Source organism: Aotus nancymaae, unplaced genomic scaffold (genome assembly GCF_030222135.1).
Source record: "Aotus nancymaae isolate 86718 unplaced genomic scaffold, 86718_ANA_hifiasm-v0.15.2.pri h1tg000020l, whole genome shotgun sequence".
In the NCBI taxonomy this organism is placed as follows: domain Eukaryota; kingdom Metazoa; phylum Chordata; class Mammalia; order Primates; family Aotidae; genus Aotus; species Aotus nancymaae.
In genome coordinates, this window is record NW_026988432.1 from 26,547,081 (window position 1) to 26,568,731 (window position 21,651).

At 42.7% G+C, this 21,651-nt stretch overlaps 1 protein-coding gene across 4 annotated transcripts in view; it reads left to right on the forward strand.

Annotated features, from left to right (window-relative positions):
• Positions 1-21,651, forward strand: part of MRO (maestro) — an 84,118-nt gene that overhangs the window by 26,622 nt on the left and 35,845 nt on the right. For 2 of the 4 annotated variants that reach the window (XM_064379153.1, XM_012464282.3), the window contains one exon: positions 3,046-3,200. The exons of 1 other annotated variant lie outside the window; for it this stretch is intronic. The gene's annotated coding sequence lies outside the window, so the exon portion shown is untranslated. Of the gene's footprint in view, positions 1-3,045; positions 3,201-10,019; positions 10,190-21,651 lie in introns of all 4 variants that reach the window. One more of the 4 variants, XM_012464283.3, reaches the window with a different exon arrangement.

A 21,651-nucleotide genomic window follows, 5' to 3' on the forward strand; every position in this document is an offset into this window, starting at 1 on the left:
GACTCAGTCTCAAATAAAAAAAGTTACCTAACCATAAAAAAAGTTGTTGACTAAATTCACCACTAGTGTATTAATGAATTTTCTTTCTTCTTTCTTTTCTTTTTTTTTTTTTAATTAATTTTATTTTTTCTTTTTTAAAGATGGGGTTTCTCCATGATGGCCAGGCTGGTCTTGAACTCCTGACCTCAGGTGATCCACCCACCTCGGCCTCCCAAAGTGCTAGGATTACAGGTGTGAGCCACTGCACCCAGCCTCTTCTTTATTTCTTTATTTGAGACAGAGTCTTGCTGTGTTGCCCAGGCTGGAGTGCAGTAGTGCAATCTTGGCTCACTGCAACTTCCACTTCCTGGATTCAAGCGATTCTTGTGCCTCAGCCTTCTGAGAAGCTGGGACTATAGGCACATACCACCATATCCAGCTAATTTTTATATTTTTAGTAGAGATGGGGTTTCACCATGTTGGCCAGGCTGGTCTCTAACTCCTGGACTCAGGTGATCTGCCCACCACAGCCTCCCAAAGTGCTGGGATTCCAGGTATGAGCCAATGCTCCCGGCTGGATTAATGCATTTAATAAATACTTCATTAAGTAACTTTATGAAAAGGAGTGTGCTAGATATTGAAAAGGATAAAAAATTTATAAGTTTACAAGGATATGAAAGGATATAAAAGTTTATAAAGATATAAGGATAAAAAGTTTATAAGGATATAAAATTCAATGACACTGTCCTTGGCCGTATGGGGAGCTTCATGGAAGCGCCAAGAATAGGGTGAAAACATTTCAGGAAGGGAATACCAAGGAAGGCTTGTGTGGTAGATGTCATTTTATCTGAGCCTTGAAGGATAGTTATAGTTCTGATAGGTGGAAATGAATTCCAGACAGAGAGATAGATGTGAAATCTTAGAGCTTGTTCTGTTAGCAGGAAAAGAATGTAAACAAGATTAGATTGGCAGGTTGGAGCTCAAATGTGGAAGCTTCAATACCATGCTAAGTAATTTGGCCTTTGTTCTGTAAGCAAAGGAGAGTTAGTAAGAGTTTTGGGGGGATGGCAAGGGGATGGGGTGACAGTAGTGACATGATCAAAATGTGCTTTAGAAGTATCATCCTGGAGTGACGTCAGGAACCAGCTGACCACATAGGAGGGTAGAGCAATACCCTAGACTAGACCAGGGGAATGGGAATGGGAAGGAAGAGATGGAGCACAGAGCTTTGCAAGTTTGACAGAGAGAGGGAGGCATTTTTCTAAAGTTTTAAGAATAGTTGTTTTTTACAAAAGATATGAGAAAATGGGGAGTGATCATTCTTTGGTCAGGCAGAGTAATAGCATCAGGGAGGCTGGGCATGGTGGCTCAGGCCTGTAATCCAGCACTTCGGGAAGCTAAGGTGGGAGGATCACCTGAGGCCAGGAGTTCGAGACCAACCTGGTCAACATGGTGAGACCTTGTCTTTACTAAAAATGCAAAAATTAGCTAGGCGTGGTGGCGCATGCTTGTGGTCCCAGCTACTTGGAAGGCTGAGGCAGGAGAATCACTCGAACCTGAGAGGCAGAGGTTGCAGTGAACTGAGATTGTGCTACTTCACTCCCACCTGGGCAACAGAGCGAGACTCCATCTTCAAACAAACAAACAAACAAAACACAAAAAACAGAATCAGGGAGAGTCTTAGAAATGCAGATGAAGTGCTTGATAAAGGGCAGCCTGTGTGTTCTGCAAGCTTGCACTGTCCTTGGTTGAAGGTCAGGTCAGAAGGAAGCAGGTGATGAGGCATTGGTGAGCTTCCCTTTGGAAACAGAAGCTAACTATGAGTTTATTTATAGTTTACCACTGGTTTCTGTGCCATGGGAGTGGTGATAAAACTCTCCCTAGGAAAAGGGACTGGATGTTCTTTTCTTTGACTTAACTTTGGCTTTGGTGATAACTCTTGGATGAGGAGGAGAATCCTGGCTTCATCCCTGGAGGTTGCAGCAAAGATGGGAGGAGACCCCAACAGCTGATTAGGCCCAGGAAGGAAACAAGCTTTGGGGTTGAGTAGTGGAAAGGTCTGTAAGGCCTCCCAACCTGGGAAATAGATGCACTTATCAAGGAATGAAAAACCAGAAAGAAAAGTAGCCCAGCGTGTGGAAAGGTGAAGGGTTCTGTTTTGGACACATTGAACTGTGGAGGTGCTGGCTGTATGAAGACAGACTAGTCGTGGGGAGCCAGACCTAACTAGTGGCGCTCATTGGTGTGAAGCCCAGTTTGCATCAAATGAACATAAGCCCTAAATTGGGTTGGGCATAGTGGGTTGAGCCTCGGGAAGTGGGAGGATCGCTTGAGCCCATGAGTTTGAGACCAGTCTGGGCAACAGAGCAAGACCTTATCTCAAAAAAAAATCTAAATTAGGAAGAATGGTCTTGATAGGCAATATATGAGTGCTGTGACTTCCAATCCTATCAAAAAGAGAGGGTTCTGCCCCAAGGCCCCTGCAGACTCAGGTCATGTTTCTGTGTCAACACAGAGTCCTAGGTCAGAGATGGACAGGCTGTCATCGTAAGCACTGGCATTGGTTTTCTCGAAGAAGAAATGATTTCACTGAACATGTTCCAGATTCCTGTCGTAGGAAGGATTCTGCTCCTGTGCAGTGAGGGAGAGGTTTTTACTGAGCCAGCCCATTGGTCTCATACAGACCATACTGGCTTTCTAAGGAAAGAGTTAACGTGGCTTCTTGGACCTTAAGCCTACCTATGGTTGTTGCATGTGCCTAGCTCGGACTTCCTCCTCCTCCTCCTCCTCCCCCTCCCCTCGTTCTTCTTCCTTCTTCCTTCTTCCTCTTTCCTTCTTCCTCCCTCCTCCCTCCTCCTCCTTCTTCTTCTTCTCTTTTTTTTATTGAGGCAAGGTCTTGCTGTGTCACCCCAGGCTGGAGTGCAGTGGCTGATCTTAGCTCACTGAAGCCTTGACCTCCTGGGCTCAAACGATCCTCCCACCTCAGCCTCCAGAGGAAGTGGGATAACAGGTGTGTACTGCCATGCTTGACTAATTTTTTGTTTGTTTGTTTAATGCTCAAACCAGTCTCGAACTCCTGAGCTCAAGCCATCTGCCCACCCCGGCCTCCCAAAGTGCTGGATTGCTGGATTACAGGTGTGAGCCACTGTGCCTGACCAAGCTCTGGCTTCTTTAAGGCTATCAAGTAACCTCATTCAGCAAGAGGACTTGAAAATCAACAGGTGAGAGAAGAAGTGAAAACACAGGCTATGGAGCCAAGTATCACCCACCTAGGTAACAGGCTCTTGGCCATCCTCTCACCCCTCTCTGCTCCTTGTTAGGTTTGACACAGTCTCTTCCCTTAATCAGCTGGCTTTTAACCCAACTCACTTTTGCCTTTTGCCTTCCTTCCTCCCTCCCTCCCTCACTTCCCCCCCTTCCTCCCTCCCTCCTTCCCTCCCTTCCTCCCTCCCTCCCTCCCTCCCTTCCTTCCTTCCTTCCTTCCTTTTGACGAAGTCTTGTTCTTGTTGCCCAGGCTGGAGTGCAATGGCGCAATCTCTGTTCACTGCAACCTCTGCCTCCTGGGTTCAAGTGATTCTCCTGCCTCCACCTCCCAAGTAGCTGGGATTACAGGTGCCCGCCACCATGCCTGGCTAATTTTTGTATATTTAGTAGAGACAGGGTTTCACCATGTTGGTGAAGCTGGTCTCGAACTCCTAACCTCACATGATCCACCCGCGTCGGCCTCCCCATTGAAAAATTGAGATAATTTAGACATTTCAGAGACAGAACATGTTAACCGAATTACATCAGATGAGTGCACTTAGCCATGTCCATATTTCTCAGTCTCATGTCAGAGTGCATAAATCACTGATACGGGATTTGTAAAAGAGAAGTTGGTAAAATGCACACTTTAAAATATAGCCAGCTATTATTGTTCCATCCTCTACCTTCAAAACCCAGACAGCTCTCTGGCTATCAGCTGTCAGTGTGATAACTGTCTGGTGGGATATAGTGGAAAGAATATAAACATCTTTCTGATGGATTTATATTTAATAAACCTTCCAATGTTGATATTTTAGATTTTATAATATTTGTGGACGATAAAATGGTGAATTTCCTCATATTTCTATGTAGCAAAGGGGAAGCTAGATTTAATCCTAGGTCACACAAAGAAAAAAGTGTTAAATCAGGATGACAACAGAATCAGCCTGTGACAAAGATTTCACTAGTCTATGGTAAAATGAGAAAAATAAGGTGGCTTCACTGGTTTTTCCATAAACTTAAAATGTATTAAACACAAGAATTATCTTTTATCCAGAGATTAAATTTGTGGTCTTAACATGACTTGTTAAAATTACATGATGGTGATGGTTTGTAGGATGGTGGTACTAGAAATAAAAAATTCGTTTTGTCAAAATAAAAGACTTGTGGCCGGGTGCAGTGGCTCATGCCTGTAATCCTAGCACTTTGGGATGCCGAGGAGGGTGAATCACCTAAGGTCGGGAGTTAAAGACTAGCCTGGCCAACATGGTGAAACCTCATTTCTACTAAAAATACAAAAATCAGCTGGGCGTGGTGGCAGGTTCAGGTAATCCCAGCTACTTGGGAGGCTGAGGCTAGAGAATCGCTTGAACTCGGAAGGCGGAGGTAGTGGTGAACCAAGATCATGCCATTGCTCTCCAGCTTGGGCGACAAGAGCGAAACTCTGCCTCAAAAAAATAAAAATAACAAGAACAACAAAAATGCTTCTAACCCTCTGAAAATCCCATAGAAAAAAGCTGGGAGTGAGGGAATTTTACTGGCCTAGGAAATCTTAAAACTGAATGCTCAGACTAATAAACTTGTTGATTTAAGGAGTAGAGGGGTAGTTTTTTGCACTCGGAGTCAACTGATGGCAGATCTGAAAAGGAAACACAGAGATCATCAGGTTTTTGCCACCTCCTCCTTTTAAGATGAGGAATTTGCAGGGCATGGTGGCATGTGCCTGTGTAGTCCCAGCTACTTGGAGGGCTGAGGCTAGAGGATTGCTTGAACCTAGGAGTCTGAGGCTGCAGTAAGTTATGCACTTCACAACGCTGCACTTCAGCCTGGGTTATAAAGAGAGATCCTGTCTCTAAAAAAAAAAAAAAAGCAGCTCAGAAATGTTAAGTGGCTTGCCCAAAGTCATTTGTCCTTTATTTTTGTTTTCAAGTGGCCCTATTTATAGTCATTGTGATTTGTGTGTAAGCATAACTGACAAAGAAAGGTCAAAGAGCTCGTATCAGGATATTTGTCATAAAATCAAATTATGTAAAATAAACTTTAAAAATGTTTCACATCACTTTTTCTAAGCCTGTGCTATTATTGATAAGTACTCGCAAAATAGTTGTTTTCTTGTTCTGCATCTAAGAAGGATCTCAAGAACTTACAAGATCATGCAGAGCACTGACCTGTCAAAATGCCCGTTCTGTGCTTTCTCACCTGTATGAAAGCAAACATCCATACCACTCATTAACTACTCTACACCAGTAATTATAATGCAATAAGAGATATGACCTACTCCATGGGCTTTAAGGTTTCTCGATGCATTTGGTTGTAATTTACTCACTACCTACTCCGTGTTACATACTGTGCAGGCTTACAACAGAGGGTCAGCAAGACCAGCTTTGCTATCCAGAAGGAGAAAGTCTCCTGGAGAAAGCTCAATTATGAAGAACCTTGAAAAGCTGATAGTGAACTATAGACTGACACTGTAGAGGTCCCAGGGAGCTACCATTCTAGGTGTTTGTTTGAGCTAAGGAATGACTCAGTGGGGATGGGGTTCCAGGAATATTTGGCAAGGATGTGATGGGCAGATGGAATGGAGAGGAGCCTAGAGTAAGCGATGGTATAATCAGTGTGCAGTTACTAAGGACTTCACTGGCTGAGAACAGAAGAAGAGAAAACATTACAGTTTTCAAAGAAATGATGCCCAGAAGTTGATGACTAATGGGATAGGAGAGATAAAAAGGAAGAGGGAGTCAAAAATGACTCCAAGTTTTAGAATTTTAAGCTTGGCTGATTGAGAAATTGGTGATGGCATTAGACCAAGACAGGAGACTTGGAAAGGAAGCCCCAACTGTAAATTGAGCTGAAGAAACTGGGTCCTTGTTGATACAAATCTTTCCTGTACTTCAGGATTCTACATTTTAATGAGTTCATCTGAAAACCAGTTTATATTGTTCTTGGTAGTATGATGGCTAGTTGTGTGTGTTAACTTCACAGGGCCATGGGATGTCTAAATAGTTGACTAAACATTGTTTATGAGTGTGTCTGTGAAGGTGTTTCTGGAAGAAATACTAATTTCTTAGTATTTCTTAGAAGGTGAACGGATTAAAGCAGTTGTTCCTCCCCAATGTGGGTGGACATCATTCTCCTTTAAGGGCCTGACTAGAACAAAAAGGCAGAGGATTGACTGACAGTCTCTTGGCTAATAGGAATCAAAAAAAAAAAAGGCAGAGGAAGGCTGAATTCACTCTCTGCCCGATCGTTTGAGCTAGGACATTGATCTTCTCCTACCTTCAGTGCTCCTGGTTCTTAGGCCTTCAGATGCAGACTGGAATCTAAACCAATAACTCGCTGAGGTTGTCAAACTGCACCACTGGTTTTCCTGGGTCTCTAGTTTGCAAATGGCATATTGTGGGATTTATCAGCCTTTATAATTACATGAACTAACACCTTGTAAGACAGAAAGAGAAAGAGAGACAGAGGAAGGATGGATGGAAAAAAGAAAGAAAGGAGAAAAAGAAAAAGCGAAGGAAGGACAGAGGGAAGGAAGAAAGAAAGGAAGGAGGGAAGGAAGAACGGAAGGAGGGAAGGAAGAAAGGAAGGAGGGAAGGAAGAAAGGAAGGAGGGAAGGAAGAAAGGAAGGAAGGAAGAAAGGAAGGAAGGAAGAAAGGAAGGAAAGAAGGAAGCATTGGGTGCAATGGCTCATACCTGTAGTCCCAGCACTTTGGGAGGCCAAGGTGGGCAGATCACTTGAGGTCAGGAGTTTGAAACCAGCCTGGCCAACATGGTGAAACCCTGTCTATACTAAAAATACAAAAATTAGCCCAGTGTGATGACGCACACCTGCAATCCCAGCTACTCAGGTGGCTGAGGCACAAGAATTGCTTGAACCTGGGAGGTGAAGGTTGCGATGAGCTGAAATCGCTCCACTGCACTCCAGGCTGCGTGACAGTGAGAATTGGTCTCAAGAACAACAACAAAAAAAAAAAAAAAAAAAAAAGAAGGAAGGGAAAGAAAGAGTCTATCTATCTATCTATCATTATCTATCTATCTATCTATCTATCTATCTATCTATCTATCTAACTGTTCTACCAACAGAACACTTGGTTCTATTTCTCTGGGGAACTCTAATACAGGTAGCTTTTTAATTTTATTATTAATAGATAATTACACTGTAGATAAGCAAAAAACAACCTTTAATTGGCTTAACTTATTCTTCGTAGCTGCCTATGTGAGGAGGTGACAAGGTTTGTGTTTCTGTTTTGGGAGGTGGATGTAGCAAATAGGCAGATGCATATGCCTGTGTAGCATCCACATTTTTGTCTAGAATGACAATGGTTCACATCTCTGGTTCTATTCTTTTTTTGAGATGGCGGCTTGCTCTGTCGCCCAGGCTGGAGTGCTGTGGCACGATCTCGGCTCGCTGCAACCTTTGCCTCCTGGGTTCAAGCGATTCTCATGCCTTGGCCTCCCGAATAGCTGGGATTATAGGCCCATGCCACCACACCTGGCTAATTTTTGTATTTTTAGTAGAGACAGGGTTTCACTGTGTTGCCCAGGCTGGTCTTGAACTCCTGACCTCAAGTGATCCACCTACCTCGACCTCCCAAAGTGCTGGGATTACAGGCATGAACCACCGTGCCTGGACATCTGGTTCTATTCTCAGACCTGAAGAGCTGGAAATTTGGGTGTGGACTGGCTTGTCAAGCTGGAAGGGGAATGAATTGGAATGTGACTATAGTAACAACTTTGAGAACCTTACGACTTTTGCCCCAAGAAGTAGTGGCCTGTTCTCAGATTTTAGGCCTGGAAAATCCTCACACCACAAAGCCCTAAACTGATATCACTGGTAGATATTTGACCCGGGTAATTGGGCTCTCTATTCAGCTTCCAAACCACAGGCTATTCTGGGTTTGCTATGTAATTCTGCAACCCTTTGATATTAGGATTGTTCTGATATAATTACAGAGAGGACAAACAATACATAGTTGTGTTTATAACAATGCAGAATATATTGCTGCTAACTTTTGAGGCCCTTAAATCCAGTAAACTAGGTTCCACCAAAAATATATTCGTCTGGCCTGCTTTCTCTTTTACTGGCACCTACCCTGTCATACAAAATTGTGAATAGCATTTTCAATCCCTTGTAATCTTTGTGTCTTACAATGCTTTCCTTGGGAAACCCCACCCAAGAGCAACTTTATTTATTTGTTTTATTAAAATGGTAGTATACTGGGTGTGTATCTTCAAAACACACCGTGATATTGCTTGAAAATGTAGGGGCTGCAGTTTGCAAGCGACTGCTGAATGCTGTGCTTGAAGTCACTTTAGTAAATTAGTAATGAAAAACCAGAGTAACCGTAAGGATATACATAAGTAGGAAGGAAATTCTCCCTTCCTGTTTTTTGTTGTTTATTTTTTAATTAAAAAATTATATAACCCATTGCATAATTTATCTTGACATTTTGCATTGTCCTTTTTAAATGATGCAAATAAAACTCACTGGTTTGTCTCTTCCAAGTGAAGATAATGTTGGAGCATTTCCAATTACTATTATGGTTCTTTCCTGATATTCATGTTAGGAGCTAACTTTACGTGTATGGGTAAAAAGCTAAGGCTTTTGATTTGGATAGCTCTCCTCTAGCAGAGGAGGGTGATTTGTACAACCAAGGAGTAATAAATAGGACACTGAAGGATATGACTGTAACATGCTGATGAACCAGAGAGAAGAAGCAAATATCTAGCAGCACAAATCATACAGTTGGTATATCTATGGGATATGCCATGGAAAAATGATACAAGTGTAATTTACATTACACAGCTGGAACAATTCTTGGGGATATTAATTCTTATCTTGAGGCCTAAAAAAATAGTACAAGCCAAACATAGTGGCTCATGCCTGAAATTCTAGCACTCTGAGAGGCTGAGGTGGGCAGATCACTTTAGCTCAGGAGTTCAAGACCAGCCTAGCTAACATGACAAAACCCTATCTCTACTAAAAATACAAAAAGTTAGCTATGTATGGGGATACATGCCTCTAGTCCCAGCTACTGAGGAAGCTGAGGTGGGAGGATCACCTGAGTTTGAGAAGTCGACGCTGCAGTGAGCTGAGGTCACGCCACTGAAATCACCTGCAGCCTGGGCGACAGGAGTGAGACCCTGCACCCTACCTCCCACCAAAAAAAAAAGGTACAACTGAGCAAGTGGCTATCTCAAATTCCTCCCTGAAGGAAGCCATGTAGTTTTCCTCTGCTAGGCTCCAGCTGTGTAGCCTTGGACTAATCTCCAGGCCTCAGTTTCCTCAATTATAAGTAGAGCTGTGATCCTCCTTCTTCAGTGTTAAAAACGTTGAATTGTACACTTTAAATGAGAGAATTGCATGGTAAGTGTTACGGGCTGACATGGGTTCCCCAAATTCATATGCCGAAGTCCTAACACCCAGTACATCAAAATGTGACCATATTTGGAAATAGAGTCTTTAAAGAGGTAATTAAGTTAAAATGAGGTCATTAGGCCCTAATCTAATATGATGGTGTCTTTACAAAAAGAGAAGATTAGGAAACAGAGGGAAAACCATTTCAAGACTCAGGGAAAAGACTCAAGCCAAAGAGAGAGGCTTCAGAAGAAATCAACCCTATGAACACCTTGATCTCAGGTTATCTAGCCTCCAGAATTGTGGAAAATAAAGCCCTGTTTTTTAAACCACTCAGTCTGCGTACTTTGTTATAGCAGCCTGTGATAATCAATTTTTTGTGTCAACTTAACTAGGTCACAGCATTTAGTCAAACCTTATTCTTTATGTTTCTGTGAAGGTGTTTGTTCAATGAGATTAACATTTAATCAATGGACTTTGAGTAAAGCAGATGACCCTCCATAATGTGGTTGAAACTCATCCAATCCGTTGAAGTCCTTAAGAAAATAAGAACTTACCTCCCCTGAGTAAGAAGAAATTCTGCAGACTGTCTTTTGGCCAACGAATACAGTATGTGAATTCTATCTCCAGTCTGTGTTAAAAAAAAAACTTAGAAGGCTACATCCAAAATGTTAACAGTAATTATTTGATGTTAGAATTTGTTTTAGGTTTATTTTTTGTTTATCTGTATTTGTGGCTTTTTGTGACCATGTGTTGTTTGTGTAATGATTAATGTAAGCAAAGATTTCCACTCAGAGGAATCTTTAAAAGCAATATTAGCTAATACAGAGCTCAGAGGACATGAGGTATGGTGAGATGAGTTGTAACACCACTTATTATGAAGATTTGAATGGCACCTAAATCAAATTACATCTACTACAGAAAAAAAAAATGGAACACAGCTGTGAAAATAGCTAACACTGTTCCCTAGAATATATGTAATAAAGGAACTTTATTTTTCCTACCAAATCTATTTTTTCTGCCATTTTCAGTTATTTTTTTCATTCAATAAGCTAGCAAGCTTTTACTGAACATATGCTATGTCCAAGGGCTGCACTAGATGCCAGAGATTGAAAACAAACAGACTCACTTTAATCAAGAAGTGTACGCTTGGCCAGGCTACCGAGACCAGCTCGGCCATAGAGCACCCCCATGCAGGCGGTGCTGAAGGCATTAAGAAGCAGACACCCAGATAGAACAGCAAAGTGGGACTATCCGGGATCCTACAGCCTTCGGAGGTGAGAGCCTCAGGGGCTGACAGCATTCCGGGCTGAGGGCCTCGAGCAGACTCTGACCCACGTAGGTATTTTCTCTGAACACGTAGGTGATTATCATTAACAAACAGGTGTTCAGTGTTTTCTCATAGAACAAAAATAAACTAGGTAGGCAGCTGGTGCCTGCTTACCACTGATCACAGACAAACTAAAAAGCATTCTCCACGTGGAAGCCACGGGGGCAGGGTCACATATCTTGTGCTTAAAGAATTGTTTTAACTGGTGTATGATATACATATACTGTCTTGCTACTTTAGAAAGCCCCAAGTAGTTTTCTACTTGTGGGGGAGGTGCGGCTAGATTTTCCTTGCCATTGTTCTTCTTAGCAAACAATGTATTTTATCACACACTCAGCATTTCTCAATACCAGGTGAGGTGGCTCACGGCTGTAATCCCAGCATTTTGGGCGGCTGAGGTGGGAGGATCACTTGAGGTCAGGAGTTCAAGACCAGCTGGGCCAACATGGTGAAACCCTATCTCTACTAAAAATACCAAAATTAGCCTGATGTGGTGGTGCATGCCTGTATAGGAGAATCGCTTGAACCAGGGAGGCAGAAGTTGCAGTGAGCTGAGATCGTGTCACTGCTCCAGCCTGTGTGACAGAACAAGACTCAGTCTCAAAACAGAGGAGGAGACAGTATGGTCCAATGTGATAAGGTCTCCCAAGGAGAAAGCCAAGAGAGCTGTTTGTGCACATGGGGGAGGCTGCCAGCCCTCAGGGGATGGAGATGGGAAGAGAGGCTTTTTTAATCCTTAGGACAACGCTGCAAGCTTTAATTGTTCTTCCCATTTTATAGATGAGTAAACTAAGTTTCAGTGAGCTTAAAAAATTTGCCCAAATCTCTCAAGAAGTAGAAGGGATTTAAGCACAATTCTGACACTAGAGTCCATATTCTTTCCACTATACTATGATCTGTGTGTCTAATGCATTGTCAAGTGGACCAGCAAACAAGTAGAATACACTGAAATAGAATCAATTTCATTTTTACTTTAAAGGATGTAGCTTTGTAGATGCCATATGGTTTTTCTTGGTCTTAATTACCTTATTCTGCTCTGTTCGCTAATTCTCATAATTGCCAATAATAATAGTAACAATAGTTAACATTTACTGTTTCCTGTATGCCAGATACTATACTTGGAGCTTAACAAAGGTTTTCTTAATCAATCCTCATATCAGCCTGATAAGGTAGGCTATGGTGTTGTCTCTATTTTATAGACAGGGAAACTGAGGCTTCAAGAGTTAAGTAATCTGGTAAGAGGCAAAGCTGGGATTTGATCCCAGATCTCATTCCAAGAGCAAGTTTTTAACGATTTTGCTGCAGTACCCCAACCCAGACAACTGACAGCCTAAAAATGCATTGCTGCTTGCTGGATCTTTTTAATTAGAAGAGAATCTTGGAAAGTAACTGATATTCCAGATCACAAGAAATGACCAAGAATGTATCTTCTGTCTCTGGGTCTCCTTAAGGGAGTTTCAGTGATTGGGTTCTGGAACTCTAGGTTGTTCTGACAGACACTGGTTGGTGGGATGTTTGGATTTGGGACCAAAGGTACCAAAATGGAGCCCTTTGCAGATTCTGTCTGGGTAGCAGGCTCTTGCGTCCCATCCCACTGAAGCTACTCACGTTCTCTGCTCTCTAACTCTCCCCACAGAAACCTAGTGGCCCCTTGAAGGGTGGGACTTGGTAAACTAACCAAGCAGCATCCATAATGATAAACCACTGGGGAGGGTTTGGAAGGGGTGGAAGAAAAACCAGCTGTGCTTCCTTAGCCAGTTCAACCCTTGCTGCCCACTGACTGTGATGCTCTTTTCCTGACTCGGATAGGAATGAGCTCACACGAGGGGCAGGCAACAGAGACAGCCTGTCCTGTAGCCCTGGTCCCTGGGGCTCCTGAGTCCTGGGGAATTTTATGCAGACAGAAGGAAGGAGAACAAGCCCACGGCGAAGGCTTTGGTTGAGAGCAAGACGGAGAAACACCCACAGATCCACTAAGCTTCAGTGTAAGGTAGATCCAGTCCAGGACAGAGGAAAAGATGACTTTTAGGATGTCGTTTGCTTCCTGTGGAAATAAGTGCTCACTCTTTATCTAACGGACCAAGGCTGGACTTCCACAAGGGGGGCCCAGAGGCTACAGAACTTAGATTACAGGACTATGTCTGACCTTCGGGAGGTGGGGACAGAGACGTGATAACCCCTGCTTCACAAAACACTTGGATGCTGTGGCAGAGCCCCAGTTCCCTGTTGATGAGGACGGGCATATCCTCTCTTCTGGTGCAGGGAGAGTGAGTGGAGAAGTATTTTGCGCCACCTCTGACGTATCTGTGGAGCCTCACGTTACCAGGCTGAGAGCAGGGCAGGGGCGAGTGTTAGGCATTGGTGCATTCTTCACCCAATGCCCCTGCCCCAACGTGGTCCCTCTGCCCAAGGCAGGTAGAGAACTCTGGAATCTATAGGAGGCTCTACTTCAGGCAGACAAAAGAGATGAAAGAGCAGATGGTACAGTACCTGTGGGCTTGGCTTGGGTCTGGCAAGTGGTAGTCTTCTGGGCACAGTCTGAGACCCTTGGGCACATCTTGGGCACGAGAACTGTGGTGACTTTCGGCATTGAGGAGCTGGGCCTACCAAGGGGCAGTGAGAATGTGGTCTCCAGGGAGGGCAAAGCCTCCAGCGGCAGCCCTGCTAGCTTGGGAGGGGGCTCACGGTAGTCAGAACAGGTAGGTGCTCAGCACCCAAAGCCTGAAAAAGGAACACTGGAGGCCAGGACCTGTGACATCATCCATGCTGGGACAGAGGACACTGTGCCAGCCTGCCCTGATTATGAGAGAGAGCTTTGAACTAGGACATGACTTGGGTTCCTGAGACTAATAAGGATCAGAAGGCTTTGTTTGCTAATAATCCATTGCATCTGATGGTTTTATAGTTTTTTTTTCTTTTTGATACCTGTTTAGCTATCTCAAGATCTATTTTATACTGCAGGTGAGGATTAAGCTGGATTAAAAATTATGAAACAGTCCTGGTAAATGGGATGATTTGTTCCCAGGAAAGAACATTTACTGAGTCTGATAGCTTGTTAGTGTCCTACATTTTCACAAAATTTAAATGAGAGATTGTAATGGTCAATGTTGTGTACACAGTCTTAGTAAATATTTGTTGAGTAAATACGTAAGTACACATACAAATCAGTTTAATTCAACAAATATTTGCTAGGTGGCTAATAAGTGGCTTCCTGGGAATTAGTGTCTGATTTTGTGGCTTAATTTTTTGACAGGAACACAGTAAGAAATATCTTTTATGTTGTGACTCAATACACACACACGCACACCTGCAACAAAAATTTCATGAGCTAATTTTTACCTTACTAGGTGAAATACATTCTGATATTTCCCATTCTATGCTTTTTTCTATTTTTTTTAAAACTGATTAAGACCCACCGATTGGATTTTATGACCCATCAGTGAGTCACAGTCTGCAGTTTGGAAGACACTGGTGATACATGAAGTTACTGAATTTCTAATCTCATCTTTACTTGGCTAAAAGTTGAAGGAATGAATACAGAAGCTGCTGATCATGGTAGATGCTCACTGACTTCCCAGTGTCATGTACAAATGTGTCTGTCAGTGGAGCCAAGTGACCAAGAAGCAAAAAAAATGAGTGACTTCTCAATGAGCCCAAAGGAAAGTATAGAATTGGTATTTTTTCTTTCGGCTATCTTCCCACAAACTTGAAGTCATCATGGTAGACAATGATGAATGTCTGTGTCATCACTGAAAACAAAGAAATGCTACCCCCTGATTTACAATCCTTAATTCAAGAGTTTAGAACACATGTGATTGTTAACCAAGAGAAAACACATCTGAACAAACCCCCTGAAAATACGATTTCAACTCCTAACTAAACATCTCATTTGCAATATTATGCAATACCAGATCTTTTCTATCGTTAGAGCTGACATTGCTGGAGCAATCCAGAAGATGCTAGTTCTGGAGAAAGTCTCTGATGTTATATCAGATTTTTAGAATTCTGACTCCACCCCACCAAGGGCTGAGCACTCTTGCCTTATTTTCCCCTTCACTTTTATATATGTTTTAAAAATCATTACACCTATGACATCCTACTGCTTAAACATTACCGGCTTACAGATTTTTCTCCTTCCCAGATTATAAACTTGCAGATAAGAAATTGTTTCTTCTCCAGCTTTGTATTCCCGGTGCTAGGCACAAAGTACATGCTTTGTGAATGTTTGTAGAATAATGGAATGATAATTGGTTCACATCGGTTGGAACAGTATTAATAATGGAAAGTACAGATTAGTTTACTTATGAAGGAAGAATAAGCTGCAGAAGGAGAAAGAGTGAACTTTCTGAAATAGAACTTGGGATTCTACCGCATCATAATTTGAATAAGGTCCAGATCAAGGCATAGTAATTGTGTTTTTACTTGTATAAGACGTACACACAGGACCCTGCAACCTCTGACTCGCAGGTTCAAGCGATTTTCCTGCCTCAGTCTCCAGACCCTTGCCATTCTTATGTTGAATTTTGCATCATAGGTCTTGGACCTGTGAGAAATCGCAATAAATCACCTAATCCAGCTTCCTACTTTTACAGAGAAGTTTTTTTTGTTGTTGTTGATAAAGCAAACATATCAAAAAATTGGAGATTTATATAAGTTTAATCTCAATTGTGGAAGTGTATCTGAGATACCTACACCTGATGAAAGCTGAGGGTAGCAGACCAAGGACCAAGAGTGCTTTGAATCTTTCAGATGACAAACTCATTGAGCAGAAGGTCCATACATCAGACTCTGTTACCAACACCATATCCACTCCACTCCTTTCTGGCAAAAACACTCTTGATTTTGTTCCAGGTGGTAATATGCAACTTGGGTCAGTTGATGACTCATTCATTAGTCTACGCAAGTTATGGCTATCCAGCTTCCTTTTGCCAAATAGCTGATTTCCATGCGCTCTTTGCAGTTGGAAGGAAGTGCCCATGTGGCTAGTTCTGGCCAAAAAATATGTAAGAGGAGGTGTGCTGAAGGACTTCTCATAAACACTTGGCTTTTCTGATTAAAAAATGTGGCTGATGTTGCCCTTTCCCACTCATCCAACCTTGAATGTAGAATGATACCTGCAGACATGGTAACTAACACAGACAAGCAGAAGGAGGAAGCCCTGGCACAATGATGACAGCAGAGTAAGTGAAAAGATGGAAAGATTGGAGATCCTTGATGTCACCCCTGAGCAGGTGACCAATGTTAATGACCCCTATGCTTGGGTTTCTGTGTGGTGTTAAAAAACCAAAAATATATAAAAACAAAAACAAAATTCTTCTATGAGTCAGATATCTTGATAACTGATTGTAGTTAAAACCTTCCTAACTGATATGGCCAGGAGGAATACATCAATGACCAGATCTCAGACCTATCAAAAGAACTTACTAGGGGCCGGGTGCAGTGGTTCACACCCGTAATGCCAGCACTTTGGGAGGCTGAGGTCGGTGGATCACTTGAGGCCAGGAGTTTGAGACCAGCTTGGCCAACATGGTGAAACCCCATCTCTACTAAAAATACAAAATTAGCTGGGCATAGTGGCAGGCTCCTGTAATCCCAGGTACTTGGGATGCTGAGGCAGGAGAATTCCTTGAACCCAGGATAATTACATAGCTCGGATGGGGGTAGAAAGAAGTAGGAAGTAATGGCTGTCTCAGTGTAATGCCTCTCTGGGCCTGATAATTTAAAAGTGCTCACATTTCTCAAATAAGAAGTATCAACATATATTTTTCTTTCTCAGTGTCTTCTTCACTTGCTCTAAATTGAAAGCAACCTGACGAAAAAGTGAAATTATTTAATATGTAGAGGAATAGCATTTTGAGTACTTTGTAAAGGATTTTCCTCAAATACTCGAAGGTGCTAAAAATTTAGATCTTTTAAAAGATATTTAAACCTTCCCCACATCAAGTCTGTTTGTATACCAATTACTGCTATTTGTCAGTTGCAAAAGTCAAATTAACCCTTGTCTGAATTACCATAAGTCCCAAAATTATGAGACTCAATTAAGTTTTACTACATATAAAAGATTACTGTTTGGATGAAGATGAGCACATCTAAAGTAAAGAGATGGAAGCTAATTGGCTCAGACCATGGCAGGAGATCTTCGAAATTATCTTTCATTTTCCAAAACCCTTGCTTACATAAAGCCATCTTGACCCGTACTGTTGTGCTGATGGTTTATGACCAATAACAGGGAGGCTGAGCTAAGCAGATGTTATTGGAGAAACAGGGAGACCTTGCCCCAGGGTGGCCCTGGGGAGCAGAACATGTGCAGATAACAGAGCCAGGGGAAATAAGGCTAGAAAGATAAAGTGGGGGAGAGCCTGGGCAACTTTGAGGATCTTTATGAGGAGCCTGGACTTAAAAAGTTCTTGAGGATTCTAGGAAGATTCGCTAGATGTGAAATGACATGAAGTTCACAGAGAATAAAATCAGAGCAATTTGTTTTGATTTCTTAATGAATCTATAAACTTCTTAAGGGTAGGGTTTTATCTTTTCATCTGTTTGGTCTCCTTGGCCACATTATGCTCAAGACGTACATTCAAAAAATATTCCAAAGGCTGGGTGCGGTGGCTCCTGCCTGTAATCCCAGCTCTTTGTGGGGCCAAGCGGGGTGGATCAGTTGAGCTCAGGAGTTTGAGACCAGCCTGGCCAACATGCTGAAACCCTGTCTCTGCTAAAAATACAAAAATTGGCCAGGTGTGTTGGCACTTGCCTGTAATCCCAGCTACTCTGGAGGCTGAGGCAGGAGAATCCTTGAACCCAAGATGGGGAGCTTGCAGTGAGCTGAGATGTCACCACTGCACTCCAGCCTGGGTGTGACAGAGTGAGACTCCATCTCTCTCTCTCTCTCTCTCTCTCTCTCTCTCTCTCTCTCTCTCATCTATCTATCTATAGGTATGTATGTTTGTAGTTTGTGTGTGTATATATATATGTAATTGTTTATTGAACCTAAACCAATGAAGTGACAGGATTACCAAGAAACATATGCTCGAGGTTGAAGCCATGAGACTCTGGAATTTTTGCAAATCTTCTTTCTTTCTGTTTTTTTTTTTTTTTTTAAGATAAGGTCTCTCTCTGTCACCCAGTCTGGAGTGCAATGGTACAATCTCAGCTCACTGCAACCTCCGCCTCCTGGGCTCAAGCAATCCTCTTGCCTCAGCCTTCTGAGTAGCTGGGACTTCAGGCACATACCACCATACCTGGCTTATTTTAAAATTTTGTGTAGAGATGGAGTATTGCCATGTTGCCCAGGCTGGTCTTGAACTCCTGGACTCAAGTGATCTGCCTGCGTTTGCCTCCCAAAGCCCACTGAGCCTGGCTGCAAATCTTATTGCTAATTGATATTCAAGATAACGTGGAGGGCAAGTGGTTCTTCCTTCCCCCATTACCAGTTCAAATGAATAATGTGGCCCCAGAGCACCTGATGCTGAATAACATCCAGATAGGTTCCCCTTCATCACTTTCTCTTCTGTTCAGATCTGCAGGTCATGAAACCCGAGCCTCAAAAAACTGGCTGGCTACTTTTAGAAAGCCCTAAATTCAAAACTTGAAAGCAGATTAAATAGAAAATGATTTTTCATTTGTATTTCCTGTAAAACAGCCAACTCTCAATTACCTAACTTCAAAATTTCATTGATTTTACAGAGTTTCCATCTTTATGTCACCTTTCTGGAAGCTTATTGATTGAACAGTGTGTGTGGTCTTTATTTACCCCCTGCCCACAACTTAGCCTCACTCCATGGCCCATCTCCTGGTTGTGCCCTGGAGCTTCCAGCGTTAGAAGCTTTCTGTTGATAATGCCTATTTTGACTACAGCAGTAAAGTCACCAAGGACTAGAAATCCCCTGTGCCCACTTTAGCAACTGATGCTCATTTTGTTTGTAATCACTCGACATTTTAGGTGGAAGAGGAATGATGGCAGGATGTGGGGAGAGGAGGGAGGAAAAATATCACAAAGGGCTGTAGCTAAGATCTTTCCAGAAAGACAAGAAATTTCCATTCAGTATTTGGAGTTTACTTGTCTAAAATATTTTAGCAAAATTGCTATAGCTCTAAGCTGCATTGTCAAGTCGCGCCATGAAGACAAACATCTCATATAGCAGGTCCTTTCAAGGAAACAGCAAAGGGCAGGGGGAATGGTTACTTCCTACTGCCAATGACTGGGCAGAGTCTAGCTTTGGCTATTAAATTAACTCCCCATCAACATCACACATATCCGGGGGCAGGGGGAGGCTACTGAAATAATTATGGTAGATCAGTCCCTTTCATGACCATTAGTGAAATTCTGCTAAGGATCTCAGGCCACTAACTCTTTGAGCACACCATCTTAAGAAGTATCCTAACTATACTCTTAGAAGACCATTTGGGGTACATGTTTGGGGGTGTGGTTGCAAATAATTTCCTACGTTGATGATGTGGTGTGCCTTAGTGATGGGCAGAGGCACATTCTCATCATCAGTAAAAAGATCATGCTATCATGAGGAGCTGCCTGACTGGAAGAATGTTGCCATTATAATTCTTTATTAATTATAACCCATTGGCTATTGGTGTTACCGCCAAGAAGCTCCTGTGGAGACCTTCACCCAATGAGTGACTATCTTTGCACAATAGAGAAGGCCTATTGTCATAAACGAGTTAACACCCTACCACACACAAATTATAGTAGTACCAAACAAAATGTCTATTTAGTTAAACTAGTATTACATTTAATTAGTTGCTGGGAAATAAGAAAATGCATTTTCTAACAAGCTAACTCATTATAATTCCTGTCTTGCTTCTGTAGAATCAAATTCAAGTGTTATGAATGCCTCAAACAAATGTTTGTTTCTGTAAAAGTGAAAAGAAACACTAAAAATGTGATAGGGATTGTAAAGACTCAGATAAATGAAGGAATCATTTGCTAAAAGCCCATCATGTGCCAAGCACTGTGCTGGGGGCCACAGGTTTGGAGTCAGCTTCCCCAAAAGCTGAAACACAGGCCTTGCTTTCCAGAGGCTCACAGCCCAGGGGCGGGAGATTCCCATGTGGTGATGTGAATACAAATTGGTTAGTGGTAAAGACCTTCTCAGAATTGCAGAGGGCATGGGGAGAGAATGTTCAGACTGGAAGATCTAGCAAGGACTTTTCTTGTGGGGTTTGAACAAGGCCTGGAAGAAATGCTTAATTGGATTGGGGTGGAGAGAGCAATAGGGAGGGTTGCGTAGTCCCAGATGTGAAAATAGACAAGAAATGTAGACATTTTCGAGGAAGTGAAAGGAGCTGACTGTCATGAAAGTGTGAGCCTGTGATGTCTCTGAGCTGGGAGGACAGCAGAGGGGAAGAGGAGATGATGTGGGGCAGCCATGTGGCTGGGTGAGGATACTGGCAGGACTGCACAACGCTGAGAGTTAACACCTCCTGAAATTCTCCTAGGACATGTGTCTTTCTGGTCTCACCTTAGTCCTGCCCCTGACTGTATAGAACAAACATCATGATAAACATCAGACAGAAGAACCCAGCTTGCAACTTCTCTAAGGGTAGGAACCATATCGTTTTTCTTTCTTTTTTTTTTTTGAGACAGAGTCTCCCTTTTGTAAGGCTGGCTGCCTCGCTGGGAGCTGAATGGACACGCCCTTCTCTCTCCACGCCTGAAAACTACATCACCATTCTAAGCGCATTACTCAGCATTTACCCTCTCCATGCGGGCTCCCTGTACCTGTTTCCGCATTCCAATCTCAGCCCTGCACCCACCGAAATTTTAAAAAAGCCTGCCAAAGACCTGCCCTATGGCAAGCTTGCCCGGTACATCCTGGACCAGCCCCTCGTCCATGCCCAGTCCCTTCATATCCAATGAAATTACCTCCTCTTTGTTTCCCCGCAGTCAATCAGCTACCTCCACTCCCTATAAAACTGCATGCCCCAAGAAGAGAAGCACGACTTCTCCGGCCCTTCCTGTTGGACCGTAGAATCTCACCCAGGAGCTAATTAAATTTCTTTATTCCAATAACTGGCCTCAGTTGCCTCATTTAAACCTCAGTTGCTTCATTCAAACCTTACACCTTTGTCACCCAGGATGAGGTGCAGTGGCAGGATCTTAGCTCACTGCAACCTCCGTCTTTCGGTTCAAGTGATTCTCCTGCCTCAATCTCATGAGTAGCTAGGATTATGAGCACGTGCCACCACGCCCACCTAATTTTTGTATTTTTAGTAGAGATGGGGTTTCACCACGTTGGCCAGGCTGGTCTTGAACTCCCAACCTCAGGTGATCCACCTGCCTCAGCCTCCCAAAGTGCTGGAATTGCAAGCGTGAGCCACCGTGCCTGGCATTTTTCAATTTTATATTCATCTGTCTATTCCCTGTGTTCTAGTGCTGGGCAGAGACACTGGGACCTAGAAGATTCTCAATAAATGTATATTGAATGATTAAATATTTGTTTAATGACACAGTCAGGGTAACCAAGGCAAATGTGGTAAGCAAATGAATAGTGGAGTTCTAAATAATCAGTCTCCAAATAGAAATTCAGCAATAAAAGAGTATTTGTTGTATTAATGTGTCGAGAGAAGACCTTGCCCTGGAATGAGTTCAGTGTTTAAAACCCATTTTCCAACGAGTAGAAGAATGGAATGTGTATAACTTTGGATCAAAATGTGTTTAAGTTGTAATCAAACGCAAGGTCTGATGCCTTGACATTGGGACAAATACATGATTCAAAATGCAAAACTC